This window comes from Dromiciops gliroides, chromosome 1, assembly GCF_019393635.1.
Source record: "Dromiciops gliroides isolate mDroGli1 chromosome 1, mDroGli1.pri, whole genome shotgun sequence".
NCBI lineage: Eukaryota > Metazoa > Chordata > Mammalia > Microbiotheria > Microbiotheriidae > Dromiciops > Dromiciops gliroides.
In genome coordinates this window covers 724,467,754-724,489,811 of record NC_057861.1, presented here as the reverse complement: position 1 = coordinate 724,489,811, position 22,058 = coordinate 724,467,754, and the positions used below count along the sequence as shown (strand labels likewise).

Here is a 22,058-nt window from a genome sequence, read left to right as displayed (position 1 = left end):
AACTTTTTAGCCTGCTAAAAAGTGTTACTGAATAGAGTTAACAGAGTTTAATCTGAAGAAATGCTGAATAAAAGCATCATTTCACATAAGCCAGCCAGGGACTTTGGGCATCAAGCTGTAGTATAAACCTGTGCCCCACTTTCTTTGCAAGTGAAAAACACGATCCTGTTTTCAGCCCTTCCAGTGCTCTCTGGAGTGACTCCTGGAAGGGGTAATTCTCAAGCCTTATATCATAGGAATTGTTATCCTGAGGGGAATCTAAACTTGAATACCATGAAACTTGATGCTCACATAACTAAAACTCACCTGCAAAGGATGTTGAGGAATTCAAGTGTATCATTGAATTTGAAAAGATCTGTGTAAAAACGAATATTTAATAGAGCATCTCTTACCAGTGAAACTGTAGGGGAGTCTTTTAAGCCCAGGCTGGAAATAGAAAGGATGTTCATGGGATAGAACTACTCTGATTGGGCATGAGGGCTTTGATAGTTTCTGTTTTCCAACCTGGACCAGTTCATTTCTCCTTATGCAACCTCCCTTTCTGGGGGAGGGGACAGGGGCCCCCCAATAGTAATAATGGACTTAGTGTAGACACCCAACTGGTTAAGACCAGTGCAGCTTAGAACTCCAGAGCTCAAGAGATCCATCATATACAAGGCTCCCATGGAGCAGGGTTGATGGCCATGCTTCACCAACATTTTAAGTAGAAAAGTAACACTTACAAACTAAAACATGCATTCAATAATCTTGCATAGCCAATAGGGTAATTTTTTCTTTAGTCTCAAGGTTTTAAAATCAGGGGATAACAGATTGAGAGCTGGGTAGTACCTTGGAAGAGTTACTCCAATGCCTTCATTTTAGAGATACAAAGGATAGCTTTTCAGAGAAGTTAGGTGATTTACCCAAGGGAAAACATCTAGTAAGTGATAGAGACGGTATTTGAACCCAGGTCCTCTGACTCTTTACATACTGACCTCAAGAAAGAGAGAGAGAAAAGAGCAATGAAGTAGAATTGATGTCAGGAAGGCCTGAGTTCAAATTCAGCCTCAGGCTCTTATTAGCTGTGTGAAAGATGTATATATGTAAAGCACTTTGCAAATATCATCTCATTTTATCCTCACAACAACCCTGAGAGGTAGATGCTAATATTATTCCCATTTCTAGATGAGGAAACTGAAACAACCAGAGGTTCAGTGACTTGTCCAGAGTGATGCAGTTAGTAAGTATTTGAGGTCACATTTGAACTCATGTCTTCTTGACTATAGCTACAGTGCTCTGTGCACTCTAGTGCCCCCTAGCTTTCACTTTACTTCCCTGGGCTTCAGCGTTCCCCATTTGTAAAATGTGGATGATACCTGGTGTAAGACCTGAAAAAGAAATTAGCTTCTTGATAAATGACCAAGAACGAACAATTCCTCAAATATTTTATTAAGAATGCTGTGCAGGACTTTCCCTCCCCCCTCTAAAGAAAAGATATAATTTGAAGTCCCTAGAAATTATTTTCCTTTTCTTCTTTAGGGGTGACTCTTTGGTTGCTGGAGGAGTAACAGAATATCTAACTACTTTAAGGATACATTGTGGGGCAGCTAGGTGGTGCAGTGGATAAAGCACTGACCCTGGATTCAGGAGGATCTGAGTTCAAATCTGGCCTCAGACACTTGACACTTACTAGCTGTGTGACCCTGGGCAAGTCACTTAACCCTCACTGCCCTGCCAAAAACAATTTTTAAAGGATACATGGTGAGTCCATAGATGTGGTTACACCCTACACCAAATTCCCCCTCTTCCTTAGCACGCAGTCTCTATGACGTATACACCACCTTCCCCTTCCTCCAGCTAACCTGGTGATGAGCCTCTCTAAAGTTATCTAGGCTGGGCCCCAGAAGGCAAAATGCAGACTATTTCCACAACTATACTTGAAGCTGTACTGCCTTGGTAGGCTCTAGGTTTGGGTCTAAGTCTCTGACCACCCCAGATAGCCCCCACAACATGACAAGGCATCAGAGAAGGACTTCAGAATAAAAGTTCACAGAAGGGCTTTTTTTTTGGGGGGGGAGGGGATATTATAGTGGACAGAGAGCTGACCTCAGAAAAATCAGGGTCCAAGTCTCCGCCCTGGTTAAGTCACTTAACCCCTCAATGTCCTAGGCAACTCTCTAAGATTATACATTGTAGAACAATGATAGAAGGAGTTTCCTTGCCAAGAGGAAAGTCCCTATAGAGTCAGAAAAAATACAAAAAGCAGTCATATATGATCTTGACAAATCACAGCGTTCTGGAATCATTTAGCACCAGGACAAACTCACATGAGCAGCCCCCATGAGGGTATCACTGTATTACATCACAGTATAATAACATGTTCCTAATGATGAGCATGAACCATCCAGATAAAGGTCAAGTTATGTTCAATTATCCTTTCTTTAAGAAGGGAGGGAAATGGGGAATTTGTTGTAGAATGATTTCCATCCCAAGTTGTTAAAATTGTTAAGATTGGAAGGAGGAAGCCTGAGTTACTCAGAAAGCTCACTTGCTCTAACAGAGAATGATGGATACTCTGAAATGTCAGACAAATAAGATGTGACTGGCTGAAGATTAAGATATGTGGGGAATACAGTCAGTCACCTTATCCACCCAGGATGATGTCATGATGTGGAGAGTCTCTTACTAATGTAAGGAGGTCCATCCCATTGAGCATGTTACCATATGTTTAGCCAGAACCAGGAAATAGAACTGAGCATGCTTGATGGGATGGGTCTTGCTATACTATTTTAGTAAATTATGTCACTTTTATTTTTTAAGTTTCATTTTTTTAATGAATAGAAATATATTTTCTCTCTCTAAACCCTATTCCACTGGAAAACAAAACAAAAAACAAACTGTAACAAATACACAATCAAGCAAAACGAATTCTCTCATTGGCTGAACTAAAAAAATGTTTCATTCTGCCCTCTAACCCACCACCTGTCTCTGATGGATAGGATGCTTCAGCACGGTCCCCTGAAATCATGTACAATGACTGCATTTATCGTAGTTCTTACAGCTTTCATAGTTGCTTGTCTTTACAGTGTTGTCTGTACAAATTCCAGGTATTTGCCTATTTTGAAGGAATTCTGAAGCAATAACACAAAACTTTGAACTTGTTTTTCTTTATTCATCTATCCAATTTCCTTTGCCTCTACAACCATGACATGAGAAAAATCTGTGTCTATTACTTAGGGATAAGATACTACTACTTCTTTTTTATTAACAAGGAGGAGAGTTCTGAATTGTTTTTGGAATAGTTCTGAAGGGCAACATTCCCCTTCCAGCTGGATGTTAACTTTGGAATGCTACAATGACAACAAAGACAGAGAGAAAGGTCAGGGCCTTTGGGTGAGTGTGGCCTGGACAAGGCTTATGATTTAACATTCATGCTAATAAAATTAAATAGTTACACAAGACAACTACCAAAATGACAACCCATGATTAGATTCAAAACCCTATGAATCTGCTCAGAGTAATAAATGCCAGCCAAAGGTTAGGCATTAATATTGGGGGCACATATACCAGGGTACTTTGCATTAAATTATTGGCAAAAGCCAAGTCAACTGTCAGTGCCTTTCAGATTTATCCTCCAATAAACATGCTCATCAAAGTGATCTTATAAAAATCCTTATGTACCACGTTATCATAAATCCCGGTCAAATATGAGCCCCCAAATGGCCTTTAAAATTGTGCCATCCATCGCCTAAAGTGATAAAGAGAACAGGGCTGATCAATTACTCTTCTTTTTTTGTAGATTTACACCAGAACCAATTAACTGTCAGTGCAGGGAAACCTTTGGTGTCTAGGTAATTTAACAGGCACTAAAAAGCAATCATAGGACTTCTAGGAAGAAGGACATAACTTCACTTATCTCTGTTGCATATCTCCAATTTATTATGGATACAGATACAGATCTGTCTTTTGTCTTTCTTCATATCTCCAGAGTTTAGCACAGTGCCTAGCGCATAGTAGGTATGAAATGCTTTATGACTGACTGTCTGAGCCTGAGCAGGTTATTTTCCCTTCTTGAGGTGCTTAATAAATGCTTATTGTCCTGTATAATGACTACTACTTACTAACAACAGCTATTTCACCTTGGACAAAGTGTTTGATCCTTCAATGATGTATCCTTATTAATGAGCTACAAAAATACGGTTTGAACTAGTGGGATGACAGCTCTCAACCAGAGATTGTCTCAATTCATCAGACATGCTCTAAGCATCTCCTCTGGATAAGCCATTAAGGGCATTAAGGATACCAAGATGAAGAATGGCCATCCCTGAACCCTCAAAGAATTTATAGTCTAATATGAACATGAATAAGTACATATAAGATGGAATGTGATGAGGGATGAGACAACTGCACTGAGACTTTCAGGAGGATGTTGACATGGGTAGTACCCTAGTCATGGTGAATGGTCTACATAAAGAACGAGAGGATTGAATAGAAAATTGTCTAGTTTGGGTTAGAAAGTAAAGTATACAAGGGGGAGTAGAGTAAAATAAAAAAGGGAGGGCTGGTGGAAGCTAGGCTCTAGACGGCATAATGTGCTCATAACTTATTCAAGTCTTCTAATAAGAAATAGCCAGAATTTGTATGGTTCTTTAAGCTTTGCAAAACATTTTACAAATATTGTCTCGTTTGATCCTCATGACCACCTTGGGGAGTGCTATTATCATTCCCATTTTACAGATGAGGAAACTGAGGCAGATAGCAGTTAAATGACTTGCTTAGGTTCACTCAGCTAATAAGTGTCTATGGCTATATTTGAACTCTGATCTTTGCACTCCAGATCCAATGTGTCACCCAGCTTCTTTCCAGATCGATAAGTGAAGGATCAGGAGGTCGGATGAACCAAGGACCAACTTTTGCAGTATTCTCACGTCCATATTTTTCCAAATGAACAGTATCATACAGGGGATGCTGGGATATGGAAAATAACCCCTCCATAAACCCTTTGCTTAGGTATTGCCAAATCCATCTCTATGGATAAACAGCCCAATATGGGAATCCAAGAGGAAAATTACAAACAACAGAATGGGTTCTTTACTTGTGTGAGACTGTATTAGGCTACATCTTGAGTACGATTCAGCTGCATAGCGTTATGATTTCTGTTTGTTTGGATCTCACCAGGGAAGAAACCCAAATCTGGCTTTTTAATGCAAACTGAGCAAAAAATGCCAATTAAAAATTTTTTTAAAGCAAAATTGAAATTTCCATTCATAGTCCCCTAGTTAATGAATCTTCCCTCTAACTAAAGGTTTGACATTTTAAAAGTTGATTTTAATCCTATTAGTTCAACATCAAAGAGTAAAAAGAGATTCATCGGCAACATTAAACAGCCCGACAATGGAGTGTTCTAAAAAAAAGGAAAGAGACCCACTACCCCTGGCTGCTGTTCTTTCTTAATTAAGTTCATATCTTGCTAAAGACTCTTGGCAGAAATTAAAGCCCAGTGACCTAAGCCCACTTTAGTGCACGGCCAATTTTGTTGTTTCTGCTCATTGATTTTGATAGAAGTTTCACGGCCAACCATTATGAACTACACAACTTGCGGCCTCTTGGAGGGTTGGTCTGCCATGTTCCATAAACAACTCAAGGTACTTCTCTTACTGAAGGCCTAATCTAACATTAGATTCCTCAACCAGCAGCTTGTAATTATCTACTGGCCCACTAAATATTTTTTGTATATATGTTGCATAAAGTCCTTGACAGAAAGGTCTACTTTACTTGACATCAGGAATTCCTGACTCAAAGTCCAGGACTCCATATCCTTTGCCAAGCTATCTCACACCTGATGTAGCATACCTGCATACTTGATGCAGCATAAAAATATTTAAGTATGCAAAGGTTACCCCTATAATATTCTGGAAATGTATTCCCTTTTTCAAAAAAAAAAAAATGTAACGGGGCTGCCAATCAAGTGCTGTATGCAAACTCCTCATGGAAAAGACTGAGGAGTCTGATTCTGGAAAGGCAGGATGAAATATTATGGAAGCAGCCTGGTCCTCTGTTGACTGACTATATAGCTGGAAGTGGGGGACTTTCAAATGATACTGGTCAGCCAAAGCAAGTCCCTGGTTTTGTTCTGGCTTCTTTCTGGCCCAGTTGTGGTTTGGTAAGAGAGACAATGTGATTAAAGGGAGAGGCCTTGGGCCCTCTTCCTCTGAAGTCAATATATGGTTTGTAAATCCAGCCTTCTCCCTGTGAGGTTTTAGGTTAAGTTAATGGCTATGACTTTGTTTGCTTCAAAAAATTAGGCGAGAATACCAACAGAAGTCTGAGAGCTGGACTCTTGTAAGGATTTGCCAGAAGTCAGATAGTGAGGTATGATGTTGTGATAAAATAATGGAATCTGGCAGATGCCCAGGGGTCCCACCTGATTTATTTTGTATTGTTTGAACTGGGTGAGAATGAGAAACTAAGTACCTACTTCAAGTTAAATAGATTGTAACCACACCTGGCTGGCCCTTAAGAAGGTATTGTTCTTAGAAGCTAAGGACTTTGAACTCAACTCGAGACCACCTTCAAGTCCAGTGAACCAATGGATTTGAATGAGGCCTACCAATCAACTTGAAGCAGTGTGTAAGGACCACCTCTGCTCCAGACCTATAAAAAGCTTCCACACTCAGTTTGAGGGCAGTTCATGGTTGAAGTAGGCTCGTGCTAGAGGACTTGAGGAAGAACCCAACCAGGCTGGAACTCTAGGTTAGCTAGGCCTTTTCTTAACTTTCTGAACTCCAAGTGAATACCTGGTATGCTTTAATAAATACTTAATGCCCAAAGACTAATGCTAAAGCTTCTAATTTAAGGTGACCACTCATTAGATTTTAGACATCATAGCCAGAATTTTAAACATCACAAAGTTCTAAGTGACTCACTCAGACTAGTCTAACCCTTTGGTCATGCCACATTTGGAAATTAATTTAAGTGGTGGGCAAAAGCTTTATAGAAATTTTGCTAAGTCTCAGTCCATTTTGCCTGGGGACAAAGGTGGTCCACAGCAGAGTAAGTTACCAGGTGTTGGGGGAAGTATTTGTACTCTTCTTCTGTTTATAACATGGAAATAAATATCCATTGTAAAAGCTAATCATTGTGAATTGGTTAAAAGGAACTGGGGCACAATCACTGTTGGTTAACAGTGAGGCAAACCCATAGGAATGGGCTCTGGAGTTGACAGCCTTGGAAAAAAATAGCCTCAATTCTAGAGGTGCCCTTAGATCCCTGAGGGAAGATATAGCCAGCCTAGAACTGGCTATTTCAGCTGCAAGAAGGTGTAGGGGTTGGGAGAATAAGAACACAGTAAAGTGACATTTAAATTTTCTTTTTGATTCTGAATTTCATCAGCAGCAAACACAAACATTTCAATATACAAAGAACAAGAACGAATACTGCATGAGTTGTGAATGCTTATGATGTATTATTTAAAAGTATATATTATTTTGAATAAGGTAGGAATAAAATGGGGGAAAGAGTCCTGGATTTAAAGTCAGAGGCCCTGAGAATGAACACTTTCTCTGTTACTTATTAGCTATGTGACTTCTGGGGGAGTCATTTCACCTCCATAAGCCTCAGTTTGCTCATTTGCAAAATTAAGGTATTGGGCCAAATGACTTCCAAGGTTTCTTCCAATTTTAAATCCTATGATCTGTCTATATATTTCCAAAAGGCTTAAATGATAAAGGGTGATTTTTGGCAATGGGGGAAGTAGATTAAAACTATACATTGGAGTGGAAACTATAAAAACAAAGAAAAAATCATTAGTAGGTGTCTCCATAATTTTTTTTTTAATTTGGTAGGACCAGCCATTAAAAGAGATCTAGAGTTGGAGGAATCAGGGTTTTGATGCTCTTGTTTCATATAGGTTTCTTTCCAAAAGACCTGAATTCTGCTTTAGGGGTTTCCACTATTTGTTGTTAATGGAGAAGGAAGACATTACAGTGGAAAAAAATAATCTCAGCAAGGCAAAATTGGAAAAAATTCATTTTAAAAAATTGTATGCTGATGTGTGTGTGTGTGTTGTGACTAAGATTCTAGCTATACTGTCTAAAAATCTAACAAGTGGTCGCCAATAAATTAGAAGCTTTAGCAAGAGTTTAGACTTTTAAGCATTTATTAAAGACCATAAGAATTTGGTAAAAAGAGAGAGAGAGGATATATATATATATATATATATATATATATATATATATATATATATATATATATATATATAGAGAGAGAGAGAGAGAGAGAGAGAGAGAGAGAGAGAGAGAGAGAGAGAGAGAGAGCAAGGCTTAGATTCATCCTATCTATCTCAGGGAGCCAGTGTCTCCTGCTCCACTGCCCCCTGAGGTCCTTGCAAAAGAGTGAGAGAAAATGAGCGTCTCCCCTTCTTCATCCTACAAGCCTCCTGTAAAACTGGGAACATCCCATCCACACACACACACACACACAGAGCTCCAAGCTAATTGGCTGGTAGCTTTGATAGACAGTACCCATGAGCAAACGTCACTTCCTGACACCAAGGAACTGACCTTCCAAGCCACATGGCTTACCCTCAGATGCATTTTCCTCATGGCGGAGCTTTCCTACAGTAACTCTCCAGCAGGTGGCATCACTCCAATTGTTACAGTCCCCCCTGTGCTTCAAGTGAAGAAAAATTATTTCCTCACATGAAGCAATAACATTACAGATGCTTATGACTAACTAAGTAAAGAGAACGAAAAGAGAGAAAAAGAAATTGAACGATGCATTAACAAAAGCTAAAGGGGGCACTCCCCTATTAGCAGGTGGACATCACAAGCAGAAAAGCTAGACGGGGCACTCCCCTTTTGTAAGTGGACATTATAAATAGTGTATACAATGTGGAAAAGAAAAACAGGGAAATGTTCATTTAAGTCTTTGGAAGTCTTTTCTTGGATGATTTTTGGGATGTCCTCTGGGTGTAGTCATGGAATGGAAGTCTTTTCAGGGGTTTATGTGTGGATGCTGGTAATCAGACAGGAAAATTTTGTACAAAATTGAGCTTAACACAACTTTAAAATAGCTTTGTCTATAATCAAATCAAACAATGAGAGTTCTCAAAAACATGTCTAAGGGAATTCAGAATCTCAGTTGTTACACATTAGACATATAATATAAACAAAAAACTGAAACATTCTCAAAAACATGATATTACTATAGTCCCCAAAAACTTAATATTACTACAGTGTGTATATGTGTATATGTGTGTGTATGTATATATTTCACACAAGTTAAATGCAAGATTCTATGTTATCAGGGCCAAAACTTGGAGCCATGGGCAGAGTGGGCATAGCAGCCAGCAGAAGATTCTTGAAGCAATCCCTTGTTTTAGATTCTGAGTTCATTATCACAGAGCCTCATGATCCAAGGATCATGTTATCTTGAGGCTTCTGGGTAGTATTTATTAAATAAACACATAAGCATGACATGATGCTGGGTGCTGTCCAAAGCCAGTCAAAAATGTGCTGGTCCTTGCCCATATGCACACACTCACACGCTCGCTCTCGCGCGCGCTCTCTCTCTCTCTCTCCCTCTCTCTCCTGTAAGTGTGAGACCATACTCCAAACATAACAAGCAAACAATGAAGACTAACCAGATAAGAGCATGACCAATGCGTTCAGGCACAAAGAACGGGGTTTTAGGAAATTAAGGGAGCATTTAAGTCTTTGTTTCATTTAGTTGGGAAAAGCTTTTTTTTTTTTTAAATTCATAGATGAGTTACAAATACCTCAAGTTGATATCATATATGCATATAATATAGTTGGGGGAAAATCTCTTCATCTCCCAGCATTCTGGGCAGCTCACTAGCTGGTCAGGGTAATCCAAGTTTGGGGTTTGGAAAGTTGGGAACACAGGATTCAAGAGTCAAGGTTCAAGTAGAGTGGAACTGGTTCATTAAGAAGTCAATACTGCAAATGGAAGAGAGTTTAGCCACAGAGTTGGGGGGATAGCCCAGGAAAGTCCTGGGGGATGAAGGAATGGGAGATGATGATAAGGAAAAATAAGATGAAGGGCAGTATGGGAACATGGAATGAAAAGGACTGTGATCAGGCACAGGAGTTTTGGAGTTTTGAAACATAGACGTGAAGTCCTGGTGAGTGACAGTGGTAAGAACCAGAGTCTGACAGCTCCTGTGTATGCCTGAGGGAGAGGAGGAGGAGGATGTGGGAGCAGAGTAGATTGAAGAATGGGTTAAGTTTCGAGTTGAAGGAACATCAACGTGCACAGTGAAGTTCCCCAGTATGAGGGTAGAAGTTGAAAAGGAGAAGCTCTGAACTCATCAAGAAAGGAGGGGAATTCTTAGAAATCAGTAGATAACTGGATAGTAACCACCAGAATATGGACTGAGCAATAAATCTGGGTAGAAAGAAGCTCGGAGGAGGTGGGGTGATTGAGTGAGGGAGTCTGGAAGTAACAGGGGATAGCAAGAGGTAATTCAACTGTGCCACCAGGAACAGTGTGTGGTGGTGGGGGGGCATGAAAGAAGGCCTAAATGGTGATGGCAAGCATGGCCAAGGACACTGTGTCATCTAGTGAGAAGCAGGTCTCAGAGAGAAAGAATATGAAAGAACTATAGACTTCAGAGTAGCTGCTGATCTGTATTGGTGGGAGAAGTTTTTGTCACATTAAATATATATATATATATATATATATATATTACACATACATGGGAGAGGAGAGAGAAGAGGGAAAGAGGGAGAATAGGGGAGAGGAGGGAGAGAGAGAAAGAAGGGAGGGGAAGAGAGGAAAGAGATGGGGAGAGGAAAAGAGAGCAAGAGAGCTATGCTGTCATTGGTATAGGTATATTTGTGGAATTCCAGGATGGAAATTGCCTACACTGACTGCACTCCAAGTTAGAAAGAGCAGCCTAGGGCCCATGACTTATGCACACTAAGGGCCTCAAGGGGAGTATTGCCTTTTGAACTTCAGTGTTATGAGCAGAAGGCAGGAGGAGCCTGCAGGACATCATTGCAGAAGGAGAGCTGTCAAATTTCGGAAGCCAGATACAACCACCACATTACAGAGAACTCTCCTGAGAAGGTTAAGGATGACATTAATAGGGAGTCCGTGATGGGCATTAGCAAGATTTGTGGACTAGGAAAGCACTAGAAGGAAAGAAGGAAGCTGTGCTGAAGGGAGGGAGATGCTGACAGGATGCTGAAGGCATTGTGCTTCCTCGTCAAGGGCTGAATAGCTTACAGTTTGCGAGGGGTGGGGGGGAATAGATGCTGCCACATTTGGGAGGACCAATGGGCATTAGGGATGCTGACCAGAAAGAGCACATTGGGTTTCCAAAGGTTCTTACCCTTAGTGCTCAGAAAGTAGTTTCTTCTCTGGGGCTACCTGAGTAATGATGCTTTCCTCATAGTATTCATGTGTTTATTTAGTTGTCTGATACACTTGCAGATTTACAAGAAAGGTAAGTAAGATCAGAATGTTGCCTGCCCTTGCTGGCTCTCCTAAAACCCCACAGTGTCATCTTAAAAAAAGGAAGAAGTAAAACCATGCCAGAAACAAGCCTTGGGATTTTAATGGGATACATTTTAATTTGTTTGTGTGGCATAACTCTCCAATCAAGAGGCAGATTTAGGGCTCGAAGGGAGCCCAGGGCAGCTAAGTGACAGAATCAAGCATATTTCCAAGAGTAAAGGGACATCAGTGGCCAAGGAGTCCAACCCGGACGTGAAAAGAAAAGCTTTTCCACTTCACATCCAGAGTGTTCGCACCGTCTCTATTAGAAGACCTCCAGTACAGTGAAACTTACCACATCTCAAGGCATCTGAGTTCATTTTGAGGGGGCACTAAGTACTTCCCTTTATGCCAAGCTTAAACTTGCCTTCTTAGAGGTGGGGGTGGGGAGAAGGGGTGAGAAAGACTCCTGTAGGAGGATCTGAGCTTAATTTTGAAGAAGGCCAGGGAAGCCAGGCAGCAGAAAGGAAGTAAGAGGAAGGAAGAGTATTCCAGACATGGGGGACATCCAGTGAAAAGGTCCAGAGTTGAGCTACAGGGGTCTCATATGTGAGGAATACCAAGGGGCAGAGTCATTGGATCACAGAGTATATAGAAGGAAGTGAAGCGTAAGAAGACTGAAAAGATAGAAAGGGATCTGATCCTGGAGGTAACTGGGAGTCACTAGAGTTTACTGAGTTGGGGATGGTGGTGGATGGGGATATGGTCAGCTGATTAGTAGGTCTAACTCATTCCTTTGTGTCTGATGGCTAGAGAAACACATTTCTCTGGGTTTATTATAGAGACCAATGAGAAAAAAAATTGCTTTACCAAAATTAGTGCCGTGAATCTGTTTCAGAAAGATCATGTTCTCTCCACAGTGTTGGAGAGAAGGTTTCAAAAACAAAAGCTCTAGAACAAATCAATAAAAACCCAACAAGTTGGCTGTTTCTCTTTTGAGTAAGTCTTTGGGAAAGTGTTTTTCTTTATCTGCTAGACTTCAAATCCTAGAGATAGATTTCAGCATGAAACCAAGAGCCGTTCCACACAGAATCTATAATTAGGGGAATCACATGCTTATCAAATGCTTCCGAAACTGTCACCTAGACTCTGGTTTTAAGTCTGTTCTAGGCCATAAGGACAAAGTATGTCTTTGAGATGATTATGAAACAACACTAATTAAGCCTTTACACACTCAGGACATGGTACAAACAAGAAAGGGAGATAGCAGCTATGCCCTGGAGTGCATTCATTTTGGCTAGCGCTCCAGGTATGGGAGAATGAATAATGGCAAAACATGGGTCCTTTCCAATCATTACATATTGCATGATATCAATGTCAAAGGAAATAGTATATCCAAATAAAAATCTGCCAGTGCTCTGCAAACATTTAAGACTCTTAAAGAATATGTGATTGAAGCAAAAGAGCCAGAGTGGTCTTTTAATGTTAACACAACCCAAAGAAGCCTGCCAGAAATGTTATTGCAATTTCCTGGCTCTGGCCACGATTTTGCTCAATGTCATAAATATAAATATTTGTGCCTCCTCACCCCATTCCATGGTAACCCATTTATGACAGATCTTGGCATATGTATGCCTCCTATATAACTACCAGGCACCAAGTGCACATACCCCTGGTATCGAGAACTTTTATTAAATCAAGATTATTGGTAATAAACATCCAGAGAGAGAGAGCAATGGTAGACACCATTCTCCTGTGGCTACACACCATGTAGATTTCAGCTACTATTTACACATAAGAAAGGCCTGTGGAGCCCATGTGTCTATCGAGTATTTCAGGTGTGTTAAAGATCAGGCAAGATGCTGTGGTAGATATGGAGATGGCTAGTTGGTGATCTGCTGAGTATTAACCTCAAGTGAGGCGTAAAAAAGGGAGATGAATACTCCAAAAATACATCAGCCACTGGCATGAAGAAAATCCTGTACCAAATTCAAATGCAGATAGAAACAAATCTGCCTGTTTTCCTATTCACAAGAACCACTATATTAACTACAATAATATCCTGAGCTCTATAAAACCTCCTAAATAAAATTCATAATCATTTGAAAAATATCAGACTGAACTTGAAAACAACATGGATGAAAAAATACACAATACCTTGATTATGTCCTGTACCTCAATGTTCAATTCACTGTAAGAGGGAGGGGGAACAAAGGAGGAAGAGAGAGAGAAGGGGAAGGAGAGGAAGGAAGGAGGAAAGGGAGAGGGAGAAGAGGAAGGAGAAGGGAAGGAAGAGGATGAAGGGGAGGGAGAAGAAAAGAGAAAAGAAAGAGAAGAAGAAATGAGGGAGAAGAAGAGATAAAAGAGGAGGGAGGAAAAAGGGGAAGAAAATAGAGAGGGAGAGGTAAAAAGGGAGACTGCATAATTATCCTAAATGGGTACTTTAGATGTACAATGAGCTGGGGTTTCTAAATGAGCTGCATTTTAAAAAATAAAGAATGAAAGTGATAAAATAGATACCTCAAGCAATGAAACAGTATTCACAAAACATTACAAAAACCTCAGTATGGACAAAGATCTTTTATGGAAGATTTATATTAAAAAATCATACAAAAGAAAAAAGAGAAAGTCTATCCGAAGATGAGACAGCATGGGCTTGTGGGCTACACCTGTGCTTACACTGAATAGATCATGGATCTACAAAAGAATCAAAGATCATCCAAAATTGATAAACCTCCTAGAGGCCCAAATCGCTCAAAAAGCAATCCAGCTACTCATATGAGAATCTCAAATAAAACAAGCAGATTTTAGTAGAGGGATCAGTAAATGTGACTTCTTATGATTTTGTTCTACATGCAGGATGGCTACGTGAAATTCTAGGAGCATCTGTTGTATCCACACAGAACACATTCACAAAAGCATCCAAAGTTTCTGCCTCTTCTGGAAGATTTCCAGCTGCTTCTAATCCCGGGCACTGGGAACCTATTTTTAAGAGACAAAGATTTCTTTAACCAATATCTATCATTTGGAAGCACCATGGAAAGTCCCATGTCTAGAATGTGACACATGTTCCTCAGCTGTCCATTCTGTGAAATCCTAAACATCTCAGGTCTGTAGGCAAGAGGAAAACACTTTTCTATCTGGTTTTTTAAAAGCTGTTCATGTATAAAGCTTTCTATTGCTGCATTGTCAAGGAAGGAAAATCGGGGGAACTCCAGCAGGAGTATAATCAGACTGGTCTTTCCCAAAGGGTTTCTTGATCTCCTTTTACAAAACACCTTCAGACTGCCACCAGAGGGAATCTTTAGGTACGGGCCCCAGTGATTGCCAGACACTGAACACTAGGTTCACATGCTGACAATGCGAAACAAAATGTGATTTCTGTTTTTTATGTAGCTCTGTAACACAATAACAACAATAGCTAACATTTACATAGTACTTAACAGTTTGCAAAGTACTTTACATGTTAACTCGCTTGATTCTCAGAATTTGGTGAGGCAGGTGCCTTTATGGAATGGCTAGGTGGTGCAGGGGATAGAATGCCAGGCTTGAGTTCAGGAAGACTTCTCTTCCTAATGCAGACACTTACTAAATGTGTGACCCTGGGCAAGTCACTTCACCCTGTTTGCCTCAGTTTCCTCATCTGGAGCTGGAGAAGTAAAAAGCAAACTGTTCTAGTATTTTTGCTAAGAAAACCTCAATAGGGTTAAGAAGAGTTGGGAAGTGACTAAACTACAACAAGATGCCATTATTACCCACATTTTGTATATGAAGGAAACTGAGACACAGAGAGGTTAAGTCACTTGTCCAGGATCATATAACTAGTATCTGTCTGAGGTAGGATTTGAACTAGAGTATTAACTGACTCCAAGTCTCAGGCTCACTGTGTCACCTGGATGCTAACATTGGAGATCACGTCTACTATTTGTTTTTATTTGTTTTGTTTTGTTCGTTTGGTTTTTGGTGGGGCAATCGGGGTTAAGTGACTTGCCCAGGGTAACACAGTTAGTAGGTGTCAAGTGTCTGAGGCCCGATTTGAACTCAGGTCCTCCTGAATCCAGGGCTGGTGCTTTATCCATTGTGCCACCTAGCTGCCCCGATCATGTCTATTATTCTTTTTTTTTGACAGGGCAATGAGGGTTAAGTGACTTGCCCAGGGTCACACAGTTAGTAAGTATCAAGTGTCTGAGTCCAGCTTTGAACTCAGGTCCTCCTTAATCCAGAGCTAGTGCTTTATTCATTGTGTCACCTAGCTGCCCTTTATCACATCTATTATTACATGAGAGTGTGGAGCCACCTCTTAACAACTATAGTATAGGATTATATATAGTATAGGACTATCTTTCCCAAAGCTCCCTGCTAGTCTATGGAAACACACCAAACAAGAGGTTTACCTGAAAAAGATGGGTCAATTTTAGGGAATAGTAAACTCAATAGTAAGCAGCCCCAAATCTGAGCTTATGCAGCCTTAGGCTACAAATGGAGAAGAATCAGCATGCCTAGAACTAGGAAGGTGATAATTATACAATATGTTGGCCTGGTTGGACCATACCTGGACATCAAATTTTAGGAAAGGAATTAGCAGGCAAGAGGGCAACCTTGATTTAAAAGGTCATGACATCGTGCTGGATCTGAGTGGTTGAAGAATCAAATGTTTAGACTGGAGAAGAAATAAGTTAGGGGAAGCTATGATGATGTATTTAAGGATCTAAAGGATTGTCATGTGGAGCAAGGATTAGACTTGTTGAGTTTGGTCCTGTGGGGTAAAACTAGTAGTAATGGGTGGAAATGTCAGAGAGGAAAATATAGGAATGATATAAGGAAAATCTTCCTAAAAATTTGGAACATCCCCAAACAGAATGTGCTTTCTCAGGAAATGGTGATCATCCCTTTCACTGAAAGTCTTTTGGTGGAAGATAAATGACCAGTTGTTGGGTATACTGTGAAGGAGATTCTGGTTGACCTAAGGGTTGGGCTATATTGCTTATGGGATTCCTTCAGAGACTTAGATTCTCCTAATACCCAGCTGAAAAGGAAAAAGATACAGTGACCACCCAGATGTTTCATCTCTGCCTCCTGCCTTCTTTCAAGTCCCAAATAAAATCCTACCCTCTGACAATTCCCCTTTAATGTAAGTGACTTCCCTCTGATAATTTCTCATTTATCCTGCCTCTATCTTGTTCTCATATATAGTTGTCGGAATGTTTGTGTATAGTTGATTGTATGTAGACTATATGCTCTTTGAGAACAGGGATTGTCTTGTCTTTCAACGTCAGCCTCAATGATTAGCACAGTGCCTGGCACATAGTAGTTGTTTAATAACTTCGTAACATAGTAGGTTCTTGCTGACATGACACGACACCTGGAAAGAGAGGCAAGTATTATGTTGTATCATGGTAGACCCAAAATTGAGATGATTACTTGAATTTTTCCCCTTACCATCTGAATGCTTGGGAACAAAGAGGACCTAATTATTGATTTCACCTAAGACCAGTTCTTTGCTTTCAGTGACAGAGGACCTTCCTCTTAGGTGCAGCATTTAGTCAGCACCAGATAATCCCACTAGTGTTGTTATCAACTACAGCACTTTCGTCTTGTTTGTTAACAGTAGTGGCATCCACTGTGAGAAAGTGTTCACCTGGGTCCCTGAATGATGTCTTTGGATGACAATCCCGTGCCCAAGCCCAACCTATCATGTGTCTCCACATCTCTTTTTCCATTTGAAACTTCCATAATATACCTTTTTTTGGAGTCATGCCACTGTTTCTCAGTGGCCACAGGAGACATTTCTTAATTGATTCTGAATAAGGAGCAGAGGCTTTTAATTATCTTTCATTGCATGAACACATACTGGGCACACTCCAAGTACAATGTAGTCTGATTGGTTTTTTTTCCTTCTTGTTGGCACCGTAGAATCTTTTGGAATCACAAGAGTCCAAAAAAGCAATATTCTTTGAACTTGCAGAACAGGTTTAGCTAGGATGTCAAAGGCTTCTCCTGCACATGTTTATATGATGTACTCATTGGGATGGGAGAAGGATCTTTCAAATGATAGAGCACAGTAAGTAGTGTGCATTCTCCATTAACAAGGATATCTTTTTATATTGTGCTCTTTCCTTTGTGGTTTTTCTTGAAGCTACCATCCATCTGGATTAGTCTTCTACTTCTTCCTCTGACCTGGGAAAGGCAACGTGAGCACAAAGCCACTATATCCATTCATTATTCCTCTCCCCCCACCTTTTTTTTCCTTAAAGCATGATTTCTCATCTGGCTTTAATATTCCACAGTCATGTAGGTAAGAGAAAACTTGAAGACTTGGCAAATAGACCCAGGGCACAGCAGCCTTCCTGAGGAACATGAAATGTTTCATAATTCCAGGAAAGAGATCTTTTTTAACTCCACAGAAAATTATAACCTTCATTCTGTTTCTTTTTAAAATTTAATTTTATCATTATTTTTCCAATTAAGTATTTATTTTCTTTCCTTATCCCAAATGAACAATATAAGAAAAGGAAACTCCTTAATGCAAATGTAATTATCAAAGGAAAAAAAATTCCACATTGGCCACGTCCAAGAATGTATTAGACCCCACTGGATATTCTCAATATTTCATGACTTCTCTGGGTTGAGTCGAGGTAGTGTATTTCATTGTCGGTCCTCCTGACGCATGCTATGTCACATTATTGATGAGAGGTCTAAAGCTTTTCCAAATTTCCTTTGTAATGTTAATATTCCATTGTAGAACTTTTCTTTGTTCTGCTCATCTCCCTGTGCAGCAGTCCATAGGTTTATTCCAGTTTCTACTAAAATGGTCCATTTTGTCATTTTTTATTGCATAGTACTATTCCAATGATTTTCATTTTGTTTCTAGGTAATTATATCATATTGAGGGTTCCCCCTTCTCTATCTTTTTTTTTTTTCATGGCCAGCCTACTTAACACTGGACCTAACATTAATCATAATAGTTCCTTTGTATACATGATCTAAAAGAAATTTAAACACTAGCCTCTTGGACCATAATATTAGCGAATATTAGCAATGTTGTTTAGACGTTATTAGAAAATTATGTATTAGAAGAATCAAACTAAGTATGGCAGTAGATACATGTAATCTCTGCTACTGGGGGAGACTGAGGATGGTGGATAGCTTGGGTTCAAAGGTTCTTAGTTGAGATAAGGCTAAAGTCAATCAGATGTGTGTGACATGGTAAATCCCCAGGAATGGAGGAGCTGTGATACTGCCTAAAGAGGGGTGGACTGGGTTCAGTCAGAAAAACGGAGCTGGTTAAAGTTACTGATCAGCATTGAGTGGTTGCAGAGCTTTTAGCTCAGGCAAGATAAAGAGACCTAGGCTTTACAATACATACAAAAATAAAGCCATCTGAACCCAATGTGTGCTCTCCATTCCCTTGGACCTTACAGACCCATTATTTATGTCACTCCATTGTCTTTTATAATTTGGTAGCTTCTGGTATTGGTTACCTGCCCATAGTTATGACTATGTCTTTTCCCCTCACCTAGACTGTAAGCCCCTTGAGGGACCTGTCTCCTTTCTGTCTTCCTCAGTGTCTAACGTGGCACTTTATATACTGGTAGCACTTCACAGATACCTGTTGATGGACATCCAAAGACTCAAAATTACAAAAAGAGTCTAGGGAGAGGTTTTCAGATTTTTTAAAAGAGAAATCATCTAGTCCAGGGAGGCCCAAAGAACTAAGTCCCCCAAAGTCTCAAGAACCCTTCAGGGCAGGGCAACCATCTTAGCAGGATTGGGATGAGTACCAGGCCATGGGAGGAAAGAGAAGGGGCTCTTCAGAGCCAGGTACTCTCCTGAGAATCTGGCCTTAGGGGTGGGGGCAGCCCTACAGGCAGAGGATCTGACCCCACCCCCCTCACTGTAGCGATGAGGCTTAAGCCCACAGAGGGGAAGGTGACCTGAACAGTCTCCTGGGGCCCAGGTGAGGCCCCTAATCTCAGCAGAGGGGGCTTTCCTCCAGGCCACTTAGGACTTTTATTTGGCATATTTATTTGGGACAGCCTATATTCAAGATAACTAACATACAGGGCCTTCACAGGATCATACACTTAGATCTGCAGGGGGCCTTAGAGGTAATTGAATTTAACCTCTTACATTTATAGATAAGGGAACTGTGGCCCATGGGCCACTAAGCCACTAAGTAAGTATTCAGAGGCAGAATTTAAACTCAGGTCTTCCTGATCCCATGTTCAGTGTTAGGGACAATACACCAACCAGATAAATGTGTGTGTGTGTGTGTGTGTGTGTGTGTGTGTGTGTGTGTGTGTGTGTGTGTGTGTGTGTCAGTGAGGGGGTGTAGGTAGAGAAAAACATGGTAAAAATGCTTCTTTCAATTTTAGTTCTTATAAAAAATATTACACTAAGAAAAGTTAATTACTGCCCTAAGATTTACAGTACATGCCAAAAGAGAATTCTCTAATTCTTCCCTGGTTCTGACATCAATGTACAAGAAAACCCACATTTCATCCAGTGGCCCCTTTAAAGCAATTTTTCAATCTGTATAAAATAAGTGCCCTAAAAAAGTACTCAAGAAAAAAAATAACTCCTTCAAATTCTCTCTCTTTCTCTCACACATACACCACAGACAGCCCACCCCACCACACACATGCCCCCCCCCCACTGTTTGCAAACCCTGCCTGACACATTTCCATCTTGTTGCTACAAAGCACTGTACTTTGTACTTGGCAGAGATGTTAGATGCCCTGATTTTTCTATTTCTGTTATGACAGTTCTCTGCATTTGAGGCCATCAGGAATAGAGTTCTGCAATTCAAGTAACAAGATATAGCAGGAGATCTCCAGCAACTGCTACTCGAGACTGTTCATAAAAAACATGTGAACAATTCTTTCATATGGGCACGAGAGAAAGTGATTGGTTCTCCGACCACTTTGTCTAAGATTATTCTTGGGGGGGGGAGAGAATCAAACCCAAACATTAATTACATCTGGATATGTTTAAATGTCATTAAAATATGCACTATGTGAACCACGGGGGACTCATGTTACTTCCAAAAATGGAGTCTGTTCTGTGGCTTTCTAACGCCATCTCAAAGGATGTTGGTTTCCTTCTCAGCACAGGCCCAACACTTTGACACACTCCAAACACAACTTTTCAGAGTTATATTTCACCTGTACGCATGGGAAATACCTTAAGAGATAATATCAGGATTTTATTCACAGACTCTTTCAAGGAGAGAAAGAAGAGGACATCCAGACACGGGTCACAAGGACTTTAACTAGCTTTCTGTTTGAAAGTGTCTGAGCCAGTGGTATGCCAAGACAAACAAAGTACAGAGCAGAGGGATGGTATGGAGATCCTATTTCAAAAAGCAAGCATGTCAAGAGGCAGTGCACCTCAGGGAGACCAAAGAGGGAGGGAAGAATATAACCATGGACATCCTGGGAAAACCTGAAGGCTTAGTGCACTTTATACAGTAACAATTATACTATGCAATGAAAAAGAGTGTAAAAGTAACAATATTTGAATAGTAAATTCATGGACAGTGAATTATGGGACCAACAAGCTAAACTGAGCAAAGATGGGCTCTTCTATGGAAATGAAAGGGATTGTTTTTGTTGTTATCATATTCTTAAATTTACTTCTTGAGTTGTTTGGTCCTTTGGCTTGGTAGTCTTTTATGAAACCTAAGAAAGGCATGATTTTATCAAGAAAAAGAGTAGGGGGGCAGCTAGGTGGTACAGTGGATAAAGCACCACCCCTGGATTCAGGAGGACCTGGATACAAATCTGGCCTAAGACACTTGACACTTACTAGCTGTGTGACCCTGGGTAAGTCACTTAAATCCTCATTGCCCCCCCCCACACACAAAGAGTAAATATTTCTTTTATATTTTTGGCCTTTTGAACATTTATGTACATTTTGTACATCTATAAGGAGAGGCAGCCAATAGCTCATAGAGCACTGGACCTGGATTCAGGAAGACCCAAGTTCAAATCCAGCCTCAGACACTTCCTAGCTGTGTAATCCTGGGGAAAGTCACTTAACCTCTGATTGCCTGACAGAATGAATCCACTGGGTCCACTAGAGAAGGAAATGGCAAACCACTCCACTATGTTTGCCAAGAAAATCCCAGATGGGGTCCCAAAAGGTCAGACACGATTGACAGAAAGGGAGGAGTGATATAATTTGGAACTCAAAACTTTAAATAAAATGTTTTTATTTTAAATTATGAAGGATTTTAGCTGATTTTTTCTCTCTCCAGTATTCTGAGACTGGGTATAAAATGAATTATTGTATTGTAGAATGAAATTTTCATTGAATTGATTTTATTATTGAAGGGATTGAATTGATAAGTTTTTATGGCATTAAGAAAATGAGCAAGATGGTGAGATTGCATTTTAAAATACTTTATTTTCATTCTGCAGCTAAAAGGGAAATTCACTTCTTTTTGATTAATATTTTGACCAGGCCAGGGACTGATGTTTGAAGTGAACTGTGCCATTAAAACAGTAATGCCTTATTGAGTCTCTGTAATTCAGTATAATGGAATCCCATCTGGATGACTGAATTCATCCCAATGCATTCACCACCTCCTTATTAGGTTATAAATTCTGTAAACTCTC

The 22,058-nt window shown here is 40.2% G+C and overlaps 1 protein-coding gene across 1 annotated transcript in view; it reads right to left on the bottom strand.

The window, feature by feature from the left end:
* Nucleotides 1-22,058, bottom strand: part of PDZRN3 (PDZ domain containing ring finger 3) — a 291,073-nt gene that overhangs the window by 176,045 nt on the left and 92,970 nt on the right. The window lies entirely within an intron of this gene.